We start from the raw sequence: 25,061 nt of genomic DNA on the forward strand, positions 1-25,061 counted from the left end.
CGAATGACATTTCGAATTTTTTCTTATAAATGAAGTCGATAGATTAAAATGTTTAATTAATGGTAACCATTTGTCCAAGACATGAAATCGGAGCATGTTTGTCGAAGTAAAATCTGAAAAGTTAAGGTTGATCATATAATGGCAGTTCTTTCTTTCATTCGATACATCGTGATAAAAATTAGTTTCTAATACTGAATGAAGTATTACACTAAACTTCATTGATAATCAATTCCACTAGCAATTTACGTATCTACACCCCCGAAACGTAGATTACAAAATCGATCAATTCCTCCACCTCCAAACATCGAACGTTCAACAAAGAGCGTTGCGAGCGAACCCGGGTCCCGGCAGCCTCCTGGATCCCGTTGCCATCCTCGCAGATAGGACACTCGGCGTTTTGTGTGTCGCGGGCGTAGCGCTCTCCGCTGGCAACCTGGAAATTGGCGGAACGTTCCGCAGGCCCCGTGGACCAGGCATTGATTAATGGCGCGCCTGTTGCAGCCCTAGTTACAATGCAATTTGCTTTGCAGCGGACCGCGGTATCCCGCGCGCGCTCCTGCAACTGTGTTTGCATTTTAGGGACGGCTCGCGGAGACGCACGACAGCGTGTTGGCTGGATGCAACGCGCCTGGTGCAGGGAAAGAGGAGAGGACGGCCGGGAGTTGCGAGGAGACGAGCGGATCGACGGCGGTCTGACGGTATTTGCAGCGAAGTGACAAAGCCGTGACAAGAGTGACACGGTGGCATGGAATGGACGACAACTAATTAATCATCCTGCAGAACTGGACATTGCGTCGGGGCCAAGCAAGAGCCGGGCGCAATGAATGCACCGGCATGCACCTCGCGTCCTTTCCATTCGGACATGTGTCTACGCGCACACAGAGCTCCCTGCCTACGGCAATTGTGCACGTTCCTTCTCTGTTCTCTTCCCTTCGCTTCTGTTTGCCTTGGTATCTTCTCTCTGTCCAACTATCTATTTATCTTTCTGTCTAATATCTATCTCTACCTCTATCTCCACATTTACTGCTATCTATTTCTCTAAATCTTCGTCTATATCTATTTCTATCTTTAATTCTATTTCTTCCAATGTCTCTATTTCTATTTCTATTTCTATCTTCATCTCCGCTTCTTCCTATTTCTCTACCTCTATCTTCATCTGTGCTTCTTCCTATTTTTCTCTATCTCTATCTTCATCTGTGCTTCTTCCTATTTTTCTCTATCTCTATCTTCATCTGTGCTTCTTCCTATTTTTCTCTAGCTCTATCTTCATCTCTGCTTTTTTCTATCTCCCTCTATCTTTATCTTCATCTCTGCTTCCTTCTCTCTCTTTCTTTACTTCTGTCTCCTTCTTTACCGGCCTTTACCTCTACGTCTATTTCAATCTGTATCTATTTCTACCTCTACATTCGTCTCTATCTATTTCCATTTCTCCAGTAGGCTCGTCTTTCGATAGACTAGCCGAGTCCGTCTTTGTTTACCGGACACCCTCGAGCACCGATCCTGGCCATTGGATTTGCCTATCGGCGCTGTTGCAGCTACACTTCCTCGCGCGCGCGCGACTGTTCGTGTGCGCGTGCACACATACCGTGAATCTCTCGCGCCCACATCCCATACACCCCGTTTCCGATTGTGAGTCGCCGTCACGCTCACTGTCACTGCGCGCGGTTTCATCGTGCCGGGCGTCGATTGTTTCGATAGAAGGTGGCCTGGACACGCAGCATTAATTACAACGGGTAAGTGGTGGAAATTAGTGGCCAGGAATGTAATGGATGTACTGCTCGCGCTGGTGCAATCGCAAGGACCGCTTTAGTTAATCTTGCTGCGATCTTTAGTTCATTCTTTAACCAATAACATCTTTCGTTTTAAAACATTGTTACATACGTTACAATTTTTCCAATTTAGTGTAATACTCGTTTTTCCAAAAATACTTTTGAATTTGAAAACAATAGAAGAAAATTGTTACCAACGTTCCTATTTCTACAATAATATGTTGAATAGTCGTATAAACTGAAGGTCATAGTAAGTTTAAGATGTTACTCGTAAATAAACGCTCGATATAAGATTACTAAAATGCATCATGCTTTCGAAAAGGTTTACCAGCTTCGATACAACGATATAAATACCTTTATACCACTTCAATGTTACGTACAATGTTAGTGCATTCCAATTTCACATTACGTAAAGCAGAAACATTCGAAAAATCGAAAGCATGCTCCGGCCGCGAGTTTACAATCTTCACATGAGCAGCAGAACTTCACTTTAAAATCTATCCTGCTTCGCGTTCATCTTGTTTATCAATTTCCCAAATGGTTACTCCCGTCGCGAGTTAGAATAAACTTTAAGCTGCGAACACTCCTGCGTCAAGCGAACGCGCCCAAGGAAACGAAGGAAAAAAGGGAAATCGTCCGGGGGCATAAAGACTCGCCAATTCCAAAGAAGAATTCAATTTCTTCTGGTACCGAAGCGGAGCTGCAGTCGATCGAGTTCAGTTTTCGCGAGACGGCCGAGACGAGAGCCAGCCAGCCAGGCCAAGTCAAATAAATATCGTAGCAGCTCCGGGAATCAGATCAAGTCGGGAACGAGAGGAATCCACGTGTCTTCGGCAATTTCGTTAAACTATTGAAGTCAAGTGGCCCCCGGAGTACAACCCTCCGGAACGTTTCACGGAAACGTTCTCCATTCTTTTCATCCTCGATACGTACCCGTACGCACACCGACGTCGAACGCGGAAAACACACGCAACAACACGGGGATCGGCTCGTATTTACGTTATTTTCTCCTCGGGCAGCCAACCATTTTCCCCCTTCTCCTTCTCTCTCTCTCTTTCTCTCTCTCTCTCTCTCTCTCTCTCTCTCTCTCTCTCTCTGCCTCTCTCTCTGTCTCCCTGTTTCTCTGTTCGTTCGCCTTCCTTTCTTTTTCTTTCATTTTACCGGGCCATTAGCAGCGTAGGAAGACATCAGCTTCCACTCAGTGATTACCGGAGAACGAAATTTGCATAACACACGAGTCGCGCTCGGTACTGGCATTTACATTTTATTTGAATCGCGGTAATCGATCGGATCGGCCCCCGCCGCCGCCACCGCCGCCGGAATGGAATGGAACACGAGCGGGAGGAAACGGAGGGACGCGACGCGGCCAACGGCACGTCTAGAGGGTTTCGTCGCTTTAAATAAAAATAAAGTACCGTTGGATGCGGCCGGACGGACGCATTAGCGATTGGGAAAAGGCTACGAGTTAGTTTTAACGAGGTCGCTCGGAAACTTCTGTATTACCGATTCTGCTACCCACCCCTTCACCGCGATCCACCCTTGTCGCTGGATCCTGTGGCCCTCCTCCTACCCGCGTGCGTTGACTTTGAGTCGTTCCGAATCAATTAGATGCCGGAAGATTTCTGTGTACCCACCGCTGTTGTCCAACCACTCTCGGATTCGTGAAATTTTCATGGACGAAGAACCGGCATTCTGCGTCTTGTAACAGAAACTATCGACATTTCGTAAATTTTGTGAAGGACAAATTAAATATGAATTCGCGAATAATTGACAATCAATCCATAAATTAATTTTCGAATGAAAATCTTGGATAATTCACTTCAACGTAAAATATGAGATCATAGTTTATATTTGGAACGTTCTATCTGGAATATATAATGATTGATTTTCTTCTTGAGATCTTAAGCTTCAGATTTCGCATTAAATGATCGATTCTCTACCCGATTAAACTTCATTGTGTTATATTAGTCGTTACATGATACAATATTTTTTCCACGAATGAGACATAGAATCTTTAAAGACCGTACAAATATAATCCCAAAATACCCGAACAACAATTTGTTTTCCCAATTAACGCCGCGATCATTCGGAGTACAGTTATACACGCTAAAGTCCAATAAAAAGCATAAAAGCCGTCGACGCTTGCCGCGATAACGCGTATTCCTAGCAGCCGTGGCCGCGTGTTTTCTTCCCGTTCTTTTTTTTTATAGATCGGCGTAAACGAGGAACGGCCGGTAATGTAAATTTTCGAAAAGTGTTTCCGGTGATGTATTTTTTTCCCCTTTCCTCTTTCATCAGCGTTAAACGGGCCCTTGAGAGGCCCGTAAAGCGGAATTCTGCGTCTCCGCGGCTCGTAAAGAACGCCGTGTTGGCAAATAAAATAAAAGTTGTATTGCGTAATAAATATAGAACGCGTGCGCGGCGGTCGCTGCTAATGCAGATAAAGTGTATAAAACCGCGACGGTTATGGATTCGCACTGGTTGCGATTCCGCCAATGGTAAAACTGTCCGACGGGGTGAAATACAGAGGGTATGAAGGGGAGGTGGGAGGGACGCGCCATTGGCAACGAGGGTAAACGTTATTGTTGCACCATATAAATCGCGCTTGATCGCGGAGGAGTACGGACCGTATATCAAAACTACTGCCGCCGTACCGTGGTAATTTGTGGTCGGTAATAGAAGAGGGAAGAAACCCCGCGACGAAATTATTATCCAGAAAATACACGAGCTTCGCATGGAAACACCACGAGCGCGACACGGTTTCGATATTGCTCGAAAACTCCTGCCAGAATTTGCGGACAACGCTCCGGAAATATTGAACCCATTCGTTGATCAATTTCTTTCATTTGCTTCATTTGCTCACTACATGATGCATACGTTTCTACATTAATAGCGACACTACTGTAATTGATATTTAATCCTGTGTGGCATTTGTAAATCATTCTAACAACTTCAAGACCATGCCTCATCGTTTACATAGATTCATTTATGTTTTCTCCATTACTGAGTTTGATATTCTTCGACTTTGTAATAAGCAGCAATGGAAAACGATACTTTACAATCGATCAACTTCATAGAAACCATCACGGCACTTTATTTCACGGAGTACAAAACTCGATTAAAACTCGTTCGTCGATCTACTTATCTATACATAGCGACTTCCGAACCATTCAACCCTCCCCGAAGTACGACCAATCGATGTAAATCCGTCGAAATGAAATTTCAGCCGTTTAATTGGAAACCCGTAAATCGTCTCCGGTTTTGGACTGCGTGTCCGATGCACCGCAGCGCCGAGACACCCGGATTCCGTTCAAGTATCGCAGCCGTGGCCCGCGTAATTCCAATACATTTCGATAATAATCGTAATTGAAGCATTTAATGCCCGGTGGCGTCGATATTCCAATAATTCACCGGGTTCCTGTCACGGTGCGCAATGGTGTGAGGTGTAAGGGTCCCCGTTCGATTCTCATGGGATCTGGTCCTTCTCGGTTCCACGGCAATGCATCACTCTGTCCGCAGCCCCGTAACTCACCGCTTCGCTCGCGCGGTCACGAACACACGCGCACACGTGAACACGCGCGCGCGGACAGACGTGCGCATGCACAGACTGGCACACGTGAACCGGCGTGGACAGACCTCAGACACAACGTGGACCGGCCGATGAGGGATCATTGGTACGGGCAAAACACACATAAGGGTGGACACGCATGGTCAATAAATGCACGCAGAGAGGCTAGGTGTGCGCGCATAGCGATGGAAAGACGGGGTTCGAACAGATATATGGCCCGAACTGAACGACGTATCTAATCTAACCCTTCTGGACAAGATACTCCGTGATGGTCGAGGGGGTTGACTAGCCATGCGTTAACCGTAGCCTCCGGCCAGCCAAGTGTAATCTAAAATTACAAGAATCCACTGGCTGGACCCGGCCAACCCCCCGGACCATTTGTCAAGCCGCCGGACAATTCCTATCGACAGTTTCGGACACCTTTCCCGTCGTTCGCCGTTCATGTTGTTGTTAATAAATCAGAGAGCCGTTCGACGATAGGTAAGACAAACCTCTTTGCGCGACGTCGCACAATGGGGTATTCGCCCGATCAGGTCATTAAAAGTCCATTTAAAAAATTTTATCTAAACCGAACAATTTTTGCCGTTTGAGATAGCTGAATATGTGAAAAACAATGTCGTACAAATTTTGTTATCCTTGGAGCACTTGAAAAGTGCTCAGCTATCCCGAAAGTTAGGCGTTTTTTAACTACGTATTTTACTCTTAAAATTTCTCGCAACAATTTCTATATGTTTTGAAAAACTTGTACGAATTTTTCTTCTCCATGAAAGTTTTGCGATAAGTATACACTCTACTTTATATAAATTAAATATATATATTTTTATATATTTATATAAAAATTATACATAATTTATATTAATAAATTTATGTGCTATATAATTTTATATTATCTTAGTAAAAAGTTAATATAAACATGTTTTTAATATTGCTCGCTCAAATCGGACAAATACCCCACCGTGCTTCGCGGGTAATGGGTCACGCGATGTGTTTAACCCTTCAGGAACGACGCCCTTTTGTTTGTTTCTTTCAATTTTTTCCTATTCTGCTTTTCTTGTGTTATTATAATTCGTTGAGAATTTAGATTTGTTGAGATCTTTTGTAGCTACTTACGATTCTAGAACATAGAAAGAAAGGATAATTAAATTAAACGAAATAAGGGTGCTCAGAAAAGTGTTATATTAGGGTTAGTCTGCTGCTACAGATTTTCTTTTACGGTTGTATAATGTGCAGTTTGAATTGTTTTAATGGTTTTCAGTTTAGCATTTGCAACGTCATCGCCTCAGGTAATCAAATTATATTATTTTTATTTAGGAACATATTCGTGGTACACGCTAATGGTTTGTGGATGTAATAACAATAACAGTAACTCCTCTTTATAGTGCATAGAATCGTTAAAATTATGAGGAAAGATGAAAAGAACAATTACGTGTTTGTAGCCTGCACAAGTGCGTCGGAAACATTCAAACGCAAGCTATAATGAAGGTGTAATCAAATTTTCCTCTTATTTATTAGGGAATAAAATTCTTCACGGAATGCGTATAATGCGTTCCTGTTGTTAATAAATGTCCTGGGCATACTTGTGAATTATTAAAATTGTGTTTATGTACTATACGGTTGTAATATTAGAAGCAGATATTCCATAAATCGTTGGTAGCCATCTTACGTTTCACTCGAGTCTATAAAGATTTCAAAAGAACAGCTACAGAATCAGACTAGCAGAAAGAAATACCCGAAGAAAATAAAAGGTTAACAATGGTTAAAAGACGCACAAGATTCCAGTCAACGAAGACTTCATCCTATTAATTATCCAAGCAACGAAGAAGGTAAACTTCCCTCCAACAACACGATTCAATCCCAAAGCCTCTCGATTCATCCGGATCCTGCAAGAAACGGAAACGTCGCAGTCGCGATTAGCAAACGGAAACTTTCCAGCGACACAGCGCAACGCCTCCTGATCCAGAGGGAGAGAGAGAGAGAGAGTGCTCTGAAACCGCGGAACGATTCTTCCCATCTATTTATCAAGGAACGGCAAACTCGAAGCGCCCCCGGCGGCGCAGAAAGCTCCGAGCAGCCGAGCCGACGTAACGGTTCGCGTTGACGTAAAAGCCCGTGACTCAGCTACCGTTCGCCGTTACAAAGTTACTTATAACCCGGTCTCTCTCGCGGCCGAGCCTCCAAAGATATTCATCTCCATCAAGACAAAGCTAATAACTCGAGCGCACGGCTCAACGGGCAGAAAGAAGCGGAGCCAAGGGTCCGTCCTCTCGACTCTGCCCTTTGAACTTCCTTTCCCGCTCGGTTTTCTGCGACACAGTGGAACTGAGGAGCCATTAAGGCGGGCACAATCGCTCAGCGGGTGGTCAAGCACAGGCGACGAGAGGTGCGAGGGACGACACCTCTACAAAAGAACGCGAAAGCTGTCGATCGCGACCCCTCGCCGCCATTATCGGGCCCCCGAGCGAGGCCTAGCCTCTGCGTTAAGTGAAAATGATAACCGGCGGCTAGGGTAATGATCCGAAATGGGCGTGTTCCATTCCGGCCGAGATGCCATCGCCAGATAACGCCCGCATCGCGGCATCTGCCGCTCCTCCATTCTTGTCACGGCAGGCGCGCCGATTTTGCGTTGATAAAAAATTACCGGACAGAACGCACCGCGGAAAAACCGGAACAGCCCGATTGGACGGCTACCGCGGAAACTAGCCTACCCTCCTCGGTCCGATCCCCTCCTGCACGCTTTTGACCCAGTTTCGCGGCGTGATCGGACACAGTTCTCGGTACGGGATGAAGTCAACGCTTCCGCTGCCACGTCATCCGTATATGGCCGAGACACTATTTCTGGTAGAGTTAAAATTAAATCTTGAAGGTACGGGTGAAGTACTTTCGCGAAGAAAATGTAGTGGTTTCTGTGTATCTTGTCTTGTCACTTGATCTTTATTTTTTGAAGATTTCTTTTGCTGCTGTATTTGTTCTCAAGGTATTATCGCTTTGTATGTCATCTTTGATAACCCCTTGTCTTTCAAAATTTTCTTTGCGATTTATCAAATTCACTGCATTTCATTCATCACATTCAACATCGTTCATTCGAGTACTTAATCTTCAACCTGTATTAAACGTCCATAAATTCTACGTCAAGGTATCTCGACCAAAGATATATATACCAGTAATAGTTTAAAACACCGTTTAATAATAAAAAATTCGTAACTCAAAGGATTGAACGAAGATTAAACGAATCGTCTATGCGTATGCGAAGAAGCACGAAAGGTCCGCCGTCTGTGCGCGATTCTCACGTTATTTTTCCGCGCCGTTAAGCGGACTGTTAATTCCCGTTAATGCTTCCCGTTAATTACGTATGCAACCCGATGCTCGTATGAGCAACGGAGCCGAAACGGTGCCGTGACGAGCGCATTACGATGCACCCCTGTGCCGGCACGTGACCGGTTCTCGCGAACCGGGTCGGATTTTAAAGCGTCGCGCGGGGAAAAACGTAGAAGGGGTGGGGGGCGAGGACTTCCTCGAGGACGACAACCAGTCTTGAATTAACGCTAGAAAATAAAGGAGCGTGCAGGTCACGGCTGGTGGCAAAATGGCCCGTGACTAACGCGCCCCCTGTTCCACCGGCACTCGATTCGTAGAAGCGAGGAACGCTAGAAAATCGCCGGCCATATTGCTTGATCGTTTTACGAGTTACGCGTCGTCGATATTATTAATGGCAGGATGTCGGACAATTTGTTTCCTACCCCACGACTACGTTACGCCGTCGTTTCTTCCGATAGAATTATTTTATTCGTGGACGGGGGATTGAATCTGTTTTCCCGCTCGGTCGTTCCAGTTGTTGAGTCGGATAATTAGAAAGAAACTTGGCGCGAGTTAGAATCGTTGTTAGTGTCTCTTTGTTATTTTAGAGCCTTTAAGCGGATACGTATTGTATTCGGTGTATTGAATTTAGTAAGATACTCAAATCTTTGGGGAATTTAACTTGAAGATGTGGACACTCTCGTGGCCATGATTAAATCTGACGTAATTTTGGAGACGTCAAACTTTCACATCCGATATACAAAAGTTACCTAACGCGTAGTTGAATTATTCAAATTACGGAAGATTGATGCACCGTCTCCTTTTCCTATAGTATTTGAGAATTTGACATATAATTTAGCTCTCCTTGTTGAAGGTTATGAATATTGAAAAAAATTCTCTTTCGAAAAGGGTTACAGTCTGACTTAATACGTTTAACAAACTGTAAACACACGTAAAACGTGGAGAAGAGTAGATGTACATTAAACGTGAAATACGTGGAAGAGCTTGTAAATTCGAACGGTTTAAAAATTAACGAAACTCTGCGCGAAAATCGTCTGCCATATTGTTCAATGATTCGACGAGTTACACGCGCGCGATGTTAATAATGGCAGAATGTTAGGCAATGTACAGGGACCCCGGGCGAATGAAAATTGAAACGCGTTCGATTCGCGCCCCAGGGGTGAGATCCTCTTCTCTCCTGCGGACGCGCGCGCTTATAAATAATCGTCAATTTTAATGGAGGGCCGATCGGAAGTGAAATAGAATATTTTTCGTCGGGCGCGGTTAATCGCGCGGACCCGCCAGAATTATTGTTCTATCGCGATTTCCGCTCGCACGGCTATCGATTTATTCGACCGCCGCTCGCTCTCCGCGCCGGGAATTATGTATTCATGGATATTTTAATGAACTATCGCCGCAATAGTCGTTCTCCATCGTCCCGTTATCGCCCCGAGCTACAGCGCTCCGATTTAGATGACCGATGATAGGATTAAACGGAAACGCGAAACGTTATTCACTATGGAAGACAATCGAAGACGTTATTTTTGATATCTGCGAAAGCTGTTAAATACGTACATTACTTGTTTAATTAACCCATTTTCACTATAATTTTTTACACAACACAGCAGCACTATTTCATCTATTACTATTTCTGTAAGTCGTTAAAAGGAAGAATTCCATGCTCATTCTATACTTACTCGAAATCGATACAATTAATAATAGAAAAATAATATTTAATTTGAACTTGACAGAATTAAGTGATATTTATATTTGGTCAATTTGAAATTTTTACCACGAGTTTTTAAACGATAATTAACGGTTTATAGGCGCCTTTAAACGAACAGAATCTAGATATTAATGCCCATTTAAAATGATAATGGTACAATATGTAACTGAGCACTGTTAAAACTTTCCAATTTGGACTATTATCGTAAAGAAAACGATAACGACTCGAAAAGAAGAAACTGGATCGGTTAGAATCGTCCGCGTCCACGTAAGTTTACTCAATCAACGAGTTGCCCAGAGCACGTCCTGAAACTCGGTCGCCTCCTTCGTAGCGATTTCAAGCTTGAGCTTGATTATACCATCGTTGCTTCGGGGTACTCAAGTCGTAATTGAGTTCACCGGCTAGAGTTGGCCATGCTCTAAGTATTTCGACCGAGGGACTTTCTCTACCTCTGAAAGATTTACTTTCAACTTTATTAGAAACTCCGGAGACGTTGCAAAGCGGCGATCGTGGCTACTACTGAAATATTCAAGGACGATAGAAGAGAAAGCTATTAGCATAACGCGAAACTGCCTTTTAGCAAAACTATCTTTATTAAATAATACACTGTACTTTCGTTAAACATTATTTGTCTACATCGTATCTTTACATTCGCTTCTTTTCGGTGAGTGGTGTACTTACACCACAGTACCTAGATCCTTCAATTCTTTCTTCATTGGCCTGTATGAACGTGGTGAGCGTCAGTTTAAATATTCTAATCGTGTCGATTACTATCATCGAGTCATTGAAAGTGAGAATTAATTTCTTGCGACCCCTCGCTACGATTTAATTTGTAATTCTCCCGAACGCCGGGGATTAGGAAATAAGGAAAACAAGGTGATCGGGTATACGCGATTTCACGGCAACCGGGATTGGTAATATACACGGGGATCTGCGGTGCACGCTACGTCAGGCTGAAATTACCCAGGTAGAAATGATCGATCCAATTAAGCACACGATGTAACGGAAATGTATAATCGTATCTGGAGACGGTAGCGCGTATAATTGGTAACATATACGACCGTTCCGTGCACACTTAATACCGTGGAATGATAAAATCCTTAATAAAGTGCCTGTTGCCCGGCAATGAATCTTCCGGGTAAGTGGTGTTCAATTTAAGAACGCAATAACATCCAGTAAAATATCGTCAATAAATTCCTGGCCGGTTGTTTTTAGGGAAATTCCCGCAGAATTTACGGCGGTAAACGTTGAATCGTAAAAGATACGATTGCATAAATCGGCGAACGGCAGCTGTATGATACGTCGAAACGCGGTATCCGAGGATCTATCCAGCGATTTAAATGTTTTAATTTGGTCTAGTATAGCGGCGAATGGACATTTCAAATTTTCTCTTCCCGGTATAAAGCGTTACAGCGTCAGCGAGATAACGGGCAGGTATTCCAGGGGAAAACCTTCGTGATATTATAAACCTGTTTGGAAAACTGTAACATTCTGCATTAATAAAAGCAAAGAAAATTTATTCTGAGATAATCACTTTATCGATGTTTTCTTGGTACTGGATCGAGTCTTCTTATATAAACTTTTAAACGCTGCTTTCAATCGTATAGATACGAAAACATCGTTACTCCGTTATTTTCTCTGAGTATATATACATTCGTTAATCAGCATTATAATAAACTCAGTGTCACAATTATTTCATTACACTCGGTTGAGTAAAAAATAACTTAACCAAAGTTCATTCAAATCTTTCCACTAGTATTCGACAAACAATCGAATATTCCTGAAAGGTAGTCTACTCTATTGTGGGCACAATAAATTTCTATCTAAGATCACATGCACTATCAACCCTCGAAACTTCACCTGAACCAACGCTGTTCCACCCTCGCCGTCGTTGGTGGTCGCCGCAAAGACCGATGCTCCCTTCGAATCGTCTCATCGATCCTGTTCCGTTGAACAATGCGCGGAGTACCTTTTCACGAATCCACTTTAATTGCGTGAGATATCGTGGTCGGCGTGAAAGGACGTCAGAAGCTGGATCGGCGCCGCCTCAAAGGCGCGAAACGAGTGAATCAAGGGACGGCCGGGGGGTCGTTCACAGGGCGTTATCGTCGAAATGATCAAAATAATCGAACTGGGGACGAAGGAAGCTGTGCGGCGCGAAACGGAGCGTAGCCGGGCGCGTTGTAAAGTGAATCTCATTAGCGATGCCTTGATGCATAGGACGTCGGCGCGGGGGCGGCCGCTTTGATGTCGAACGAGCCCACTGCCCTCGAGGGCCGCAGCACGCGGCATTATTGTTATCGCGAGACGAGGCTGTTTCTAATTATCGGAAAGGAACCGGAAGTCACAGTCCGCGACGCCGAGCGACGCACAGAGAGAGGATGCTTGCCCTAGGTCCTAGGGTCTAGGACCATAAACGGAGAATGAGAAGGTTCGGGGTGGAAACTGAGAACAGTTATGATATCGACTTTGATGGAACAGTGGAGATTCTCTGAAACAGTTATGGGACCTGGAAAATATTCATAATTATTATGGGCACATCGGTTTTGATACAATACAATAAATAAACCAAGGTTTGATACAATACAATAAATAAACTCCATTAACGCATTCAAAAATGTATTGGAAAATAAATATAAAAGTGGATTTATTCATAAAAAAGTAATACAAGCAGAGAAAGAAGTTGAACCTGTACCAAAAAGAGAATTTAACGCGAGATTGTGAACGTGAATTTTTTAATCGCGTTATACGGGGTTCTAATCTACTTTTCAAACTTCTGAAATCTCTTTCCATAAAAAATCGAACTACCTATTCTTCGAAGGATGAATGTATGTTACAAAATGCTATTATAAAACCACACATTGCTTTATTGCATGCAATTTATTCGATTAATTAAATTATTCGTTTTCAGGTTTCACACGATGAATTCGGTTCTATAATTCTTATTTTCCGATTCCGTGGTCGTCGTTAAGGTAGAACTGAATTATAACTGATAGTAAACCGAAAATGATTATTCTAGAATACAGAATTGATATAGAGTTGAAATATAACTGTTATGAAGACGAAATCATACTTTTTGTGAAGAACTGAAACCGTAACTGATATGTTCAGAACTGATACACTTATAGTAGTTATGGATATTTTTTCATTTTTCATAATTGGTTCCATCGGAATCGATATATGTCAGTTTGAAACAGTCATTTTTGGAACTGTTTCAATCCCAGGTTCCGGAGCTGCGAGGAAAGACAAAGCGGAGGATCGCCGCGACCCACCTGTTCTTTCGCCTCCCTTTGATGAATGGTGGTTGTGAATAGTCACGTATACAACCGACTCGCTTCCATTAATCATATTGACAGTATAGGATGATCGGTGTCAAGTATGTTATGCGTCCCGGGCCCCTCGATCGTGGTTTGTTTGGCTTTCATTAATATTCCATTCGTGCACGGCGGAGAATGAATTTGTTCGGAGGATTGAACGATTCGAGGTGCAGGAATAGAATTTGATCGGGTGCCTCGTGTTTTTATTTCTTTCGACCAGGGGTAAGAAAAAGAGATTAGTAGTTCTTTGAAGCGTGAAGTGTGTAGAGGATTATTTACGACCGCTTAAAAATATCGAGGCAGTTCGCATGTGATATGTGGCAATATTAAATGAAATTAATCCAGTGTCATCGTTAAATTTCATTAATATTTGTTAAAATAAAATTAGCATTTTATTAATTTCTCAGGGCTAAAGAGAAACAGTCATATAGGTTTAAATATTATCAATTAGCAGCAGATCTAATTCAGATTTTCGAGGCAACCATTATCACATTAACTGCCACAAAAATCCCCAAATATTGACGCTCCTGAATTATCGAATAAAAATGTCTAACAACGTAATTAATTCGATAACAGTGCAACGTAAGAATTGTACTGTCAAACAATTAATAATTATTCCTATTTATTTATCTAAATAATAAGTGTTGCGTAAAACGTTCAAAATGTTCATGGCAGTTCACGCGTTAAGAGACGAACGGACACCTGTCAGTTACTGTGACGTCACCTAATTTCACCCTTTATTAAGTGGCCAGCGGAGATTACCGTTTCCTACGAGGCACGACCATTTCTGTACGATTGGTTGTTCGGGGGGACGGTACAACCGTGGAACGGTTCGACCGTAAAACGGCACGAGAAAAATAAATTCGTGGAGGCCCGGCCACGAGCACATGTCACACTGATTGCACATCCGCTTCCGCCTGGCATTAGACACGGCGAAGAGTACGCGCGCCATTATAAAATCGGCCCCATGAAAAGAAACATAATATTTATTGCTGGCTTCCGTTCAATTAGGGGTTGACGCGACAACGCGGTGAAGGGGAATGCGTTCGAACTCGTCCCCTATCCAACCCCCTGCCACCCCGTCGCCCGCTTTCTCTGTTGCTTGTCGATGCTTTCGAAATCTATGTTCACTTTCACCCCGACCCGCGTGGGGTGGTCTGAATTTATATATTGCTCACCCTCTTCCGATCCGGGACGACACTCGCGAAATGGTTCAAGAGCCTTCCCCCCACCTCTTTCATCCCGGTGGGGGTAAAAGTGTCGAGAACACGGAGGGAGGTTGTAAATTGCCATTATGTTCTTTCTTTTCTTCCTTTCGGAAGAACGAACGGGGACGGGTCAGGCACGCTCGCGGCTTACGCTCGGATTTAATGTCGGATTGGGGGTGCAAGTTCGGATTTGTTGATTAAATAAACGATTGGTGGGGATTGGGAAGATAACACGTGAGTGGTTTATTGTTTTAGTCGGTAAATTGTTTATTTCTTTTGATCGTGGAATTAGTTTTTGGTTTTTAGTGTTGAGGTTCACGTTCACGTGTAATTAGCATAGTTATTCTGAATGTAGATAGTAATAAGTGTAGACTGTGTAGTGCAGGTATGTTTTACCTTTAATATATTCTTGAATTGGAAGTAGATAATAATCCAATACAGCATAAACGTTAGTTATTAATGCTTTTACGCAAGAAGATTAAAGCATTTGTTTGCGGAAGAGTGGTGATTAATAATATCAACTCTTTGTCGAACTTCGACTTTTAGATAATTCTTTAATGTCTTTTGCAATATCTTATTTTATCTGTCTTCTTTTTAATTAATTCATTATTAATTTTAGTTCTCCACATCTCCGAGAAAACACATTAAACGTATTCGACTACTTACTTTATTCATAAAAAGTTAATATATACTAAAAAAAAATACTAAACAATAGAATAACAACAATATCTTTCTTATCGGCCAAAATGTTACGTAACGAAGCGTGCTCTAAAAAGAAGGTCCCATGGTGTAATGGTTAGCACTCTGGACTTTGAACCCAGCGATCCGAGTTCAAATCTCGGTGGGACCTAGTATTTTTTTTCTTCAAAATTTCCTGCCAAAATATGGATCATCGATCATCATTCATTGCTTATCAAACGTGTTTTCGCAATTACATGCACAAATAAAATACAAAAGACAATAATCTTGCTCAAGCAACTTCGTCGTTCTACAGTTCCTCGTTTTTTGGGTACGCGCTCGTATCGCGAAGATCGCAATATTGTAATGCGTTTTCGTTGCTCGATTATTTTTAATGAAAGCCGATGGAGCCCTGCCACACGTCACGTTTCACGTGTCAGCGATCGACGTGACGCGTCTATACGTCCGCGGGATCCACCCGTGTCGGCCGGGGAGCTGGTTAATCAGTAATTATATAACGCGCGGATCCATCGCGGGCCCCGTCTAATCGCGATAATTCATTTATTATACATGCAATTCGATAATTCATGGGAGGCGTACACGGCCTGTTATCGCGGGCTTCCACGAAAGCCGCATACAGGTCGGGCCTCGGCCCGACCGACGCGTCGCCGGCTTATCTTCAATCTGTGCACCGGCGGCGGGCTACCTGACGTGCGGTTCGCGAATCAAAAATGCATCGTAGCCCCAATTACGGCGAGCGGGGAATTAAGGGTTATACGCGGCGATGTTGAAACAATGTAAGTAATCCAGTTCCGATGACAGATTACGGTTTCGCGCAAGCTGGCATTAAGAATTGATTAAAATTGGGGAAATTATAGATGAGCGCGGTGACGTATAATAATTGTCGGTCGCAAGCCAATTCTTCAGTAACGGGGCCGCTTCTGCACTTTAGATAATATAGATATACGTGGCTAACGAGATCGTGGAGATTATTGGATAACACCGAATCCGGGAGGCCATTAATGATTCATTAATTAATTTAGAAATGACAGTTTCTGGTGAACGTGGATGTATTCAGTGTTACTATTTCTTAGAAGCATTGTTGCAGTCGATAATTAATAAGAAATACAATGATAATTGGAAACTGTGAATGTTATTGTCTGCGAGCTTAAAACACCGATAGATTGGCGATGTCGAAACAAAATTACGAGACCAATGCAACATCATTTCACTTACACACTGAGGGACAAAACACTACGTTGACATGACACTCTACTTCCCCGTTTTCCGCGGGGCCAACTAGAATTTACCAATTTATATGACAAACGTCCTCAATCCCGCATCTATCGTGCCCGGCCCTCATCGATCACAATCGCAAAACGCCAAAGCGAATAGTAAAATTACGCAAATTACGTGCCGTCCCTTTCCCCGCCGCTTCTTCTCGCGCACGCGAACGCATTATTACCGTTGTTTCCCGGTATCAACATTAATCAAGGGACGTCCATCCGATGTTTCCGCGGACGTAGCGCTGGTCAATTCACCCGGCGCGAAATCAGAGCGGGGTAACGAGCGTTCCAAGCCGTTCTATTCCTCGGTTCCAACTGTGAAATACAGGGTGCACAAGTTTATCGATGTGACCTTTTGAAAATGAATTCTGCAGATGAAAACAGCCAGAAAAAGTTTATCTAAACATATGTCCTATGCAATCTGGTTGTTCAATTGACTGAACTTCTGTTTGCCTTCACAAGATATATTTAAAATGACCGTGACTAAAACAAACAAAAATTCATATAAACATATGTCTTACACGATCTTGTGTTGAAATTATAACGAGTTTTATTTTGGTCTAATAGTTAACTCTTTGCACTCCAGTGGTGCCTCTCAGTCGTTAATGGATTTGACACAGCAAAATTGTAAAGCTTTCCCTCGATAAGCGATTTCTGGTCAAGTCAATTTCAGAAAATGTCGTCTGTATTTCAGAAAATGTTGAGTATTTCCAATGACAAACTTCTGAACTGCAGAGGGTTAAACTAATTCCACCTATCAATTTACTCGATATCGCAATATTTTGTAAACACTTTTAGATTACTCGAAAATGTTGTATTGCCCAAGTATTCGAGTACTCGTTTATTTAGAATTTAGAACGGCGAAGTTTTTGTAAGCCCGGTCAAAATGTTCGAGTACTCGGTATATACCTAACTGGGACACCCTGTATATACGGCCGCGTTTATCGTAATTTCGCGGTGCGCGTAAACGGCGGCTTTACGATTCCGTCGAGACAGCGTATTGTCAGGTGGGCGTGTACTCTCGTACGCCCGTATTCGCCCCGCAGGTGGCCGTTTATACAGGTTGCTCGCGAAATAAACGCGTATTCCTCTCATAGCCTTAAAAAGTAATTCTCAATGAAAAATAGCTGCACGTCATGGATCCTGGTCTCGCAAGTGTAATAGCCTTTTCTGGATAGGAACGGGTTTAATGCGTCTGGGCTGATGAGTGCTAATTAATTCCGAGGCATTTGGCGTTTCGGGTTGGTATTGTTCAACGGGAACATTTTCCGAAAGTAGTGCAGCGTGTTAACTCGTTAGCACCGGATTTTTGTAATGAAAAGTGAGGGCATGAAAAAAGAAACAGAATCATTCGGTTATAAGTGTGATTGGGTAAAAGTTCGTGTGGACATTTATATGTAATTTATATCAATAGTAGTGAACAATTTTTTTATTTACATAATCAATAGTTCATTCAGATGCTTCAAATTGTATTAGAAGAACTATTTTAGTAGTTAAGATTAAGAATCATATAAATATTGTGTACAATAGCGTAATGTTTCTATTATTCAAAAAGTTTTTTTTATCTTTCTAATTGATTTGTTGAGTGAATGATTGAGTAGATTTTACTCATAGCTAGCTTTCTTTTATAAAACACAAAGACGGACATTAATGGAGATCGTTTATGCCGGCTCACGCGTTGTTTGTTGTGATTTAAACAATTAATGTGATTTTACATTCCATAGCAGGATAAAATATTGATATAAATTCTTGACCGCGATCTGTGACGACAGATTTGATTTGAATTCCTCTCATTGCGGACGAAACTCAAAGCTGAGGATTATAGCCTACATAGTATATTAACATACTATAAACTTGTGTTTACCTATAATGAATTATCATGCTAAGAGTGACTCCTTAGATCACAGTGACGATGTGCAGCAGAAACTAAAGTTCCTCTTTTTACTCTGCAACACAAATATTAAAAAAAAAGACCGCAGTTTACAGATCTAAACTATAGAATCCAATTACCCAATATAGAAATCGAGAACTCAGAAACTTGAAGAAACATCAAAGTCACCCAGAAAATGTAATTCCTATATTACAAAATTACAATGCCAATTACTTCCTTTCGAATTACAAAGCAGTTATATTTCTTTTCCCTTTCCCTTTATCATTTTCCCTATAACCAACCACATAGGTTTATACATTATTCCACAACAATAGCGCACAAGTATAATAACAACACCAACATCAAATTTCATTCGAAATTTCAACTTACAATACTGAAATTCTGATCGAGAAACCAATTGATAACCATTCCCTTCCCATACGTCCACCAGCATTCTGCGAATTCGAAATCCACAGGTGTTGATACCCCATTTCTAAGATATCACCAAACGAACGATCGGTTATGATAACCCGGCCTCTGCGCTCGCAATCGGGAATAAATGGGCCGTGTAAGCGATCGTCGTTCATTAATCTCGGCTGAATGGCCGGTTTCGCGGACCAGATTCCCGAGGAACGATCCCGAATAGCGGATCGGTAGACAGGCTACGAGGAGCGGGGATCGAGGGACACGAGGGGTCGGGACATTTTCCTACGATCGTTACCGGAAGTTCATCAAGATGTGACAACGCTACCGTGAAACTCTTGCGCGCTCGTAAAATACTTTCTCAATTTAAATTCGAGCGGGACGATCCCTTGGAAGTTTCCGGTTAACGAGCGGAACCCCGTAACTCAGCCAGACGATAAAATACCTCGGCGTAATGACGGAACGTGTAATCGAGAGTCACACGAGCCATCGTCCTGACACTTCGCCCGCGGAATTGCATCGTCCGCGGATAGACGTTCACCGAGTCCAGACAGCATCAAGAACGCCGACGAGAACACTGTCGCAGACTATTCCAATTCCCGTTGCACCGGAGCCCGCGGGATCGTTCGGCGAGGGATATGTCGGAGACCGGTCATTTTATTCTTTGTGATTTTTCGTGTTTCGCGGATCTCCAATTGAAATTGTTCAATGTGAGAGTTGGGAGATAATTGGAAAGAATACATGGATTTTCTTCGGATGCTGATTGGGATTTTGGAGAACTTGAACGAGATAGACACAATTATTTTGTAGGTAGTAAAAAAATGGTATTTCGTTGTATTATGTGGAAAATTGAGATATGTATTATAAAACTAAAAGCGTCGCGCGAGAAAGTTGGTAATTATTAGATCATCCATTTTATGGGCATGACACGATTGATTGAAAGTAATTAATTTGATATTCATTGGTAATTGCATTTATACCCTTTTTCGTTTTAGCAGTAAGAATATAATGTCATATAAGTATTGGCTTATGTATGTTTCATTAGAAGAGAGTATCAAGAATACGAGATAATAACAGATGAAATCATCGAACGATACAATGTAGTAATAGATTTATGACGTTTATCTAATCTGTTGACACAGACTGCGTCTATTAGTTCCATTCGGTTTCATTAATAACAGCAATATCAACAATTACTGGTATTAACAGAGGCTATAATTATCAGTATCTTGTACAACCAGTTGTGCTAATACCTATAAGAACGTTTCTGTATTGATAATACGCTGTGTTTCGATCCATTTATGGTTTCCTCAATAAAAAGAAATGGTTGAACTAATGTAAGAAGACGTAAATGTATATTAAAAGCTGCAGGTTTCCGCATCTGTGTCACCGTGTTATTCAACTCTTCGATGGTTGAAACTAGTTGCAATGTCAGCGAAACACCGAAATCAATTTTCCAATAAACACTTCAATCGCCTTAAGCTAAACTCATAAATTTAGAGCACCACTTACATCAATAACCTTCACATGTAAAAGAAATATAATAATATTCTAGCGAAACGTGCTATTATAATTACGCTGAATCCAAAACGATGAAAATCAAATCATCGTAATCAAATATTCTTCCATCGCATTAATACATATTAACCGATTTCCATTCATTTCAAACTTATTCATTTCCACACGATATACACATATAGTTGCCATTTTAGCGTGAAATTAGAGAACTCAACGTTCAACCCTAACTCGAAAAGCGATTATTTTCACATCCCTATGAATACACAAATTCGAATAACCATCCAAAGCCTAACAACAAGAAACCAAACGCTATGACAGATATAATTCTTTAACACCGCCCTGGGCCAGCAAATTCTGATCGTAGTACGGTTCCGAAACTCTCAACGTGGCTGTTAAAGCCCTCTCTCAAGTGGTGGGCTGTCTTATCCACGAGATAGCGAGACGTTTCCCGTTCAACTCGTGGGCTCCGGCCTTGAGGAGGGGGAGGGAAGCGCTGGGACATTAAGCCGCGACCCGATTGGATAACAAACATTTTATCGCGTTTAATTTTGAGAGCGCTGCTCGCTCGGGCGGCATTAAAGTTTAACAGCTTCTTCGGCAATAAATAATATTATGCACGCGAACGCCGCCCCACCACTCGGCCCGCGGAGTGTGCCGCGGGGGCAATTAAATAAAATGCGATACCGTTCGAGTTATGACTTGAATCTTTATGGTTTACGGCCGCGGCGCGGCGTATTCCTTAAATCGGAGCATAAAGTAACTTCAGCCACCCCCGTCGTTTATACGCCGAGGCACGGCCGAACGAAAAACGATCGTACCGGCTTTTTCGTTCAGCCCGAAAATTGTCTTCGGAACAGGACCTGGGAATTAGTCGGTTTGACTTTAGTGCTCTGGAAAATACGGAAATTCATGGTGAAAACTGAACCGCGAATATCTATTCGAGCATACTTCTTAGTTTTGAAATATTGGTACATAGTATTTATTATTTTACGTGCAGCATTCATTTCTTTGGACGTAGAAAATTGTTAGATAGCAAATGACTTATGTTATAACAATAGAAACAACAGTGCACAGTTTCAGCACTCTTCCTTAAATAATTTGCACATTGAAAAATAATGTTCGTTAGAAAAGCATGGAACTACGACAGTGAAATCCAGATGTAAAGGATTTATCCCAAAATCGTTCCGATTGAAATACCCGGTACAAAGGTTCATTCATTCGCTAATGTAGATTACACAGTATTGCTAAGCCTGTTTCGGCTCCGTAAATAAATTCAATTGTTTAAAGAAACAGCGTCGCTTAGGAATTCAGAGGATACAGGAGAACAAGCACGATTTGCTGAACCAATCTGAATTTATATTCCCAGATGAGAAGAGGCCGCGATAAAATCGACGCTGTAACTTTGCATATTTTTAATAGGCGGAGCTTCTCGGGCCAATTTCCCCGGGCCGCCGTAAAGCCCCAAAATATTCGAGATTTATGGGCGTCGCGTCAATTATAATCCTCGCTGTTTGAAAGCGGCGCGCGCGTTCGAGGCGTAACCCTTCGCGGCTCCACGGCACACCCTCGAACTTATATCGTAAAAAACGATATTAGACACTGGTCCCCGTTCTCCTCTCGCCCGCCCCATTCTTCGCAAAAGAAACCTGTCGAGGGTGGAACGTTTAAATAAGACGCGAAATTTTCTGTCGCCACGCCGACAGCGCTACGCCGCGTAAAAAAAGGAGGCTGAATAACGCGGCTTCGAATCGCAGCGTCGCGGATGGCCCCGGAAACGGCCCCTCTTCCGTACTGAATGATCACCGTGATGGAGCGCACAATGTCGCAATTTAACTGCCCCTTAAAAATTGTTTGTCTACGAGACAGTTTAACAACGTAGACTTATACGATCTCTCGTTTCGTTCCCAGGCTTTTACTTCGCCCCGTTTCGAACGCTTTAGGCGGATTTTAATGTATGCGTGGAACCATCATGGCGGACGCTCGCTACGAGATGAATTCGGTGACATCTTAAATCTTGGAGAAAAGAAGAGAATCGTGAGGTTAAAAGTAAATCTTTTTTTTTTTTTATTTTGAGAGAATATGCTGAACGCATTGGAACCTTTCAGCCAAATGTGGCTTATTACAATTTTAGTACAGATATATTTTATAAAATATTTAATTACATTTACATCTGGTCATGGTGGGTTTTTCACATTTACGATGCACGAAATGATTGAAATATTTGTTTGCTTTGTAATTTGATAAACTATATTCTATAACTAACTTAATAAATAAATTATATAACCGTTGAAGTGTATTTCTCGTTGATTCTGATCCTCGTTTTAGATTCTAGATACATTTGATGTGTTTGTCGGAGAAAATCCTGGATCCGGAGACTTTTGTGTTAAAGTTCGAAACCTTGACCCGCATTTTCGATTTAAAAAGGTTTCGTTTCGTTGACGAGAGTTACTTGAGAATTCCATTCGTTTTTTAACGCTGAGCTCCAATCCAATATCCTTACCACCGTTCGTGATGCGAATAGAAATGTGCTGCGTCGATGCTACCTGCTATCTAAATACTTGCACGCTTTTTCAGGTCAATGCGAAGATTCCATTGTGATCTCCGCGACCCAGATTTGGAGGAAAACGGACGCAACAACAGGAACATAACAGCATTTCGGTAATTCCTCGTGTCTGACCATGACCCCGGAAGGTCCACTTGTTCCCCTTTTAGGTAGGGCAACATGTCGGGTAAAAGGGAATAAAGTCGGTCACGCAAATAGAGAACCTTGTCAAGGAATGGAAACCGAATTTCGAAGAAGCTTTAAAAGATTGCATCAATTCCTGTATATTTGTAAAATCAAAATTCTTTCTGTGTAAGTAACAGTATTTGATCAACTGCATCTAGAATGCTTCATAAATAAATTACATATACAAAAATATCCTTTTCGATTCGAAGAAAATGAGAACTTACCTAACGGAACAATTGTAACGATTAAATTTCAAACTCTATACTTTTATTGCAATAATGTCATATATATCACTATAGTTATATTTATTATTATAGTTTCTTCAATTTTGCGTAAAAATAAGATACATTCGGACCTTTTGGTTTCATTTAATTGTAAAATCGGTTTCACGTTTCACAAGAAACACGAATATTGAAATACAATCAACTGAACATTTAAATTTTGAAATAAATATGATTTAACGACAAATTGTTGCAACGAAAAATCCTATTGTCGTAGTATTAAGCAGTAAAAAGGGATTGAATAGCTCCGCGTTTAAGTCTCTAAGAGTAGAGCCACTCGGCCGATGTTTACAACGAAAGAAGCCGTCGCGCAATTTCCTTTACACCGTGAAAACTGTCGTGAGATCTGCGAACTGGAGGCCGCGGATCGCTCATTAAACATTCGTCTCTCATTAAACCAGAGTGCGATCTGGCTCCTTAATTCGGCGATGAGGAGTAATTAAGCGGCGCGACTCGTAGCGGGGGAGACAGAGAGCTGAGGAGGCACTTTGTTTCGCAGTAAAACGGGTTTAATGACTTCATGTAAAAATACCCCATCGACTTTACGATATAGCTTTTCCATCCTCCTTTTCGCCCCCGCTACCGTCCGCCTGTGCTCCACGGAAATCCTCCTCTCCTCTCAGGGGTTTTCGGCTACGACCATAATTTTATAGTTTTATGTAAACTGTATCGGGCCATGAAACACAGGAAGCTACGATGCCTTGATGGTGATTGGCGTGCACGTCGAGATAGAGAGGATTCCGCGGGTATAAAATTTTCACGACGCTCAGCCCCGGCTGGCTTTGACACGCAATTCTTTTTCGCCCGTCGCCTCGAGACGTCGTAAATAAGTGATAACTGTATCGCGGCACGGCGAAACGTAAGATTAAACCGCATCGGCCGCGATCATCCGTGGAAGTCCACCAACGTGGCGACGTTGTGACGCGGTGGACGCGAGAAATCGCGGCAAATCGAAGAATAGAGCGATCGCGAGACGTTAGTAACGAATTTATTGGAAACTTTAGAATTTTTGTATAAATTTCTCTAATAATTAAATATTCAAAAAACATGACAGAAATAAATGAATTTTTTTGGAGTATTAAGATTTTGTTTACGTATGTTTATTAAGTTAAATATAATAAAATAACTGCTACAATTTTAATACGTTTTCGTTGAAATATAAAGTTCAATAATGTTTTATATTGTATTGTGTGTTTTATATTTACATTTTGTATAAATGCAGTAACAGTTGATTTTCGAGAGTGAATTAAAATATTTGCGAAGCAGGCAACTGTGCAATCAGATTTCTGTGGAATCTGATTATGTAATCTATAATGCAATTCGATATGTAGCAACTTATTTGTACACAATACCATATCAAACATATTTTGTAAATATCAATTTTTGTCCTTTGGG

General features: G+C 42.0%; 1 long non-coding RNA gene and 1 other non-coding gene across 2 annotated transcripts; both read left to right on the top strand.

Annotated features, from left to right (window-relative positions):
* Positions 1-1,641: 1,641 nt before the first annotated feature.
* On the top strand, positions 1,642-24,233 carry LOC143174577 (uncharacterized). The gene is made up of 3 exons (XR_012998736.1): positions 1,642-1,733; positions 22,566-22,703; positions 23,232-24,233. It is a non-coding gene; the product is annotated as an uncharacterized LOC143174577 (long non-coding RNA).
* TRNAQ-UUG (transfer RNA glutamine (anticodon UUG)) lies at positions 15,661-15,732 on the top strand. The gene has a single exon. It is a non-coding gene; the product is annotated as a tRNA-Gln (tRNA).
* Positions 24,234-25,061: the final 828 nt, after the last annotated feature.

Source organism: Nomia melanderi, chromosome 6 (assembly GCF_051020985.1).
Source record: "Nomia melanderi isolate GNS246 chromosome 6, iyNomMela1, whole genome shotgun sequence".
Classification (NCBI taxonomy): domain Eukaryota; kingdom Metazoa; phylum Arthropoda; class Insecta; order Hymenoptera; family Halictidae; genus Nomia; species Nomia melanderi.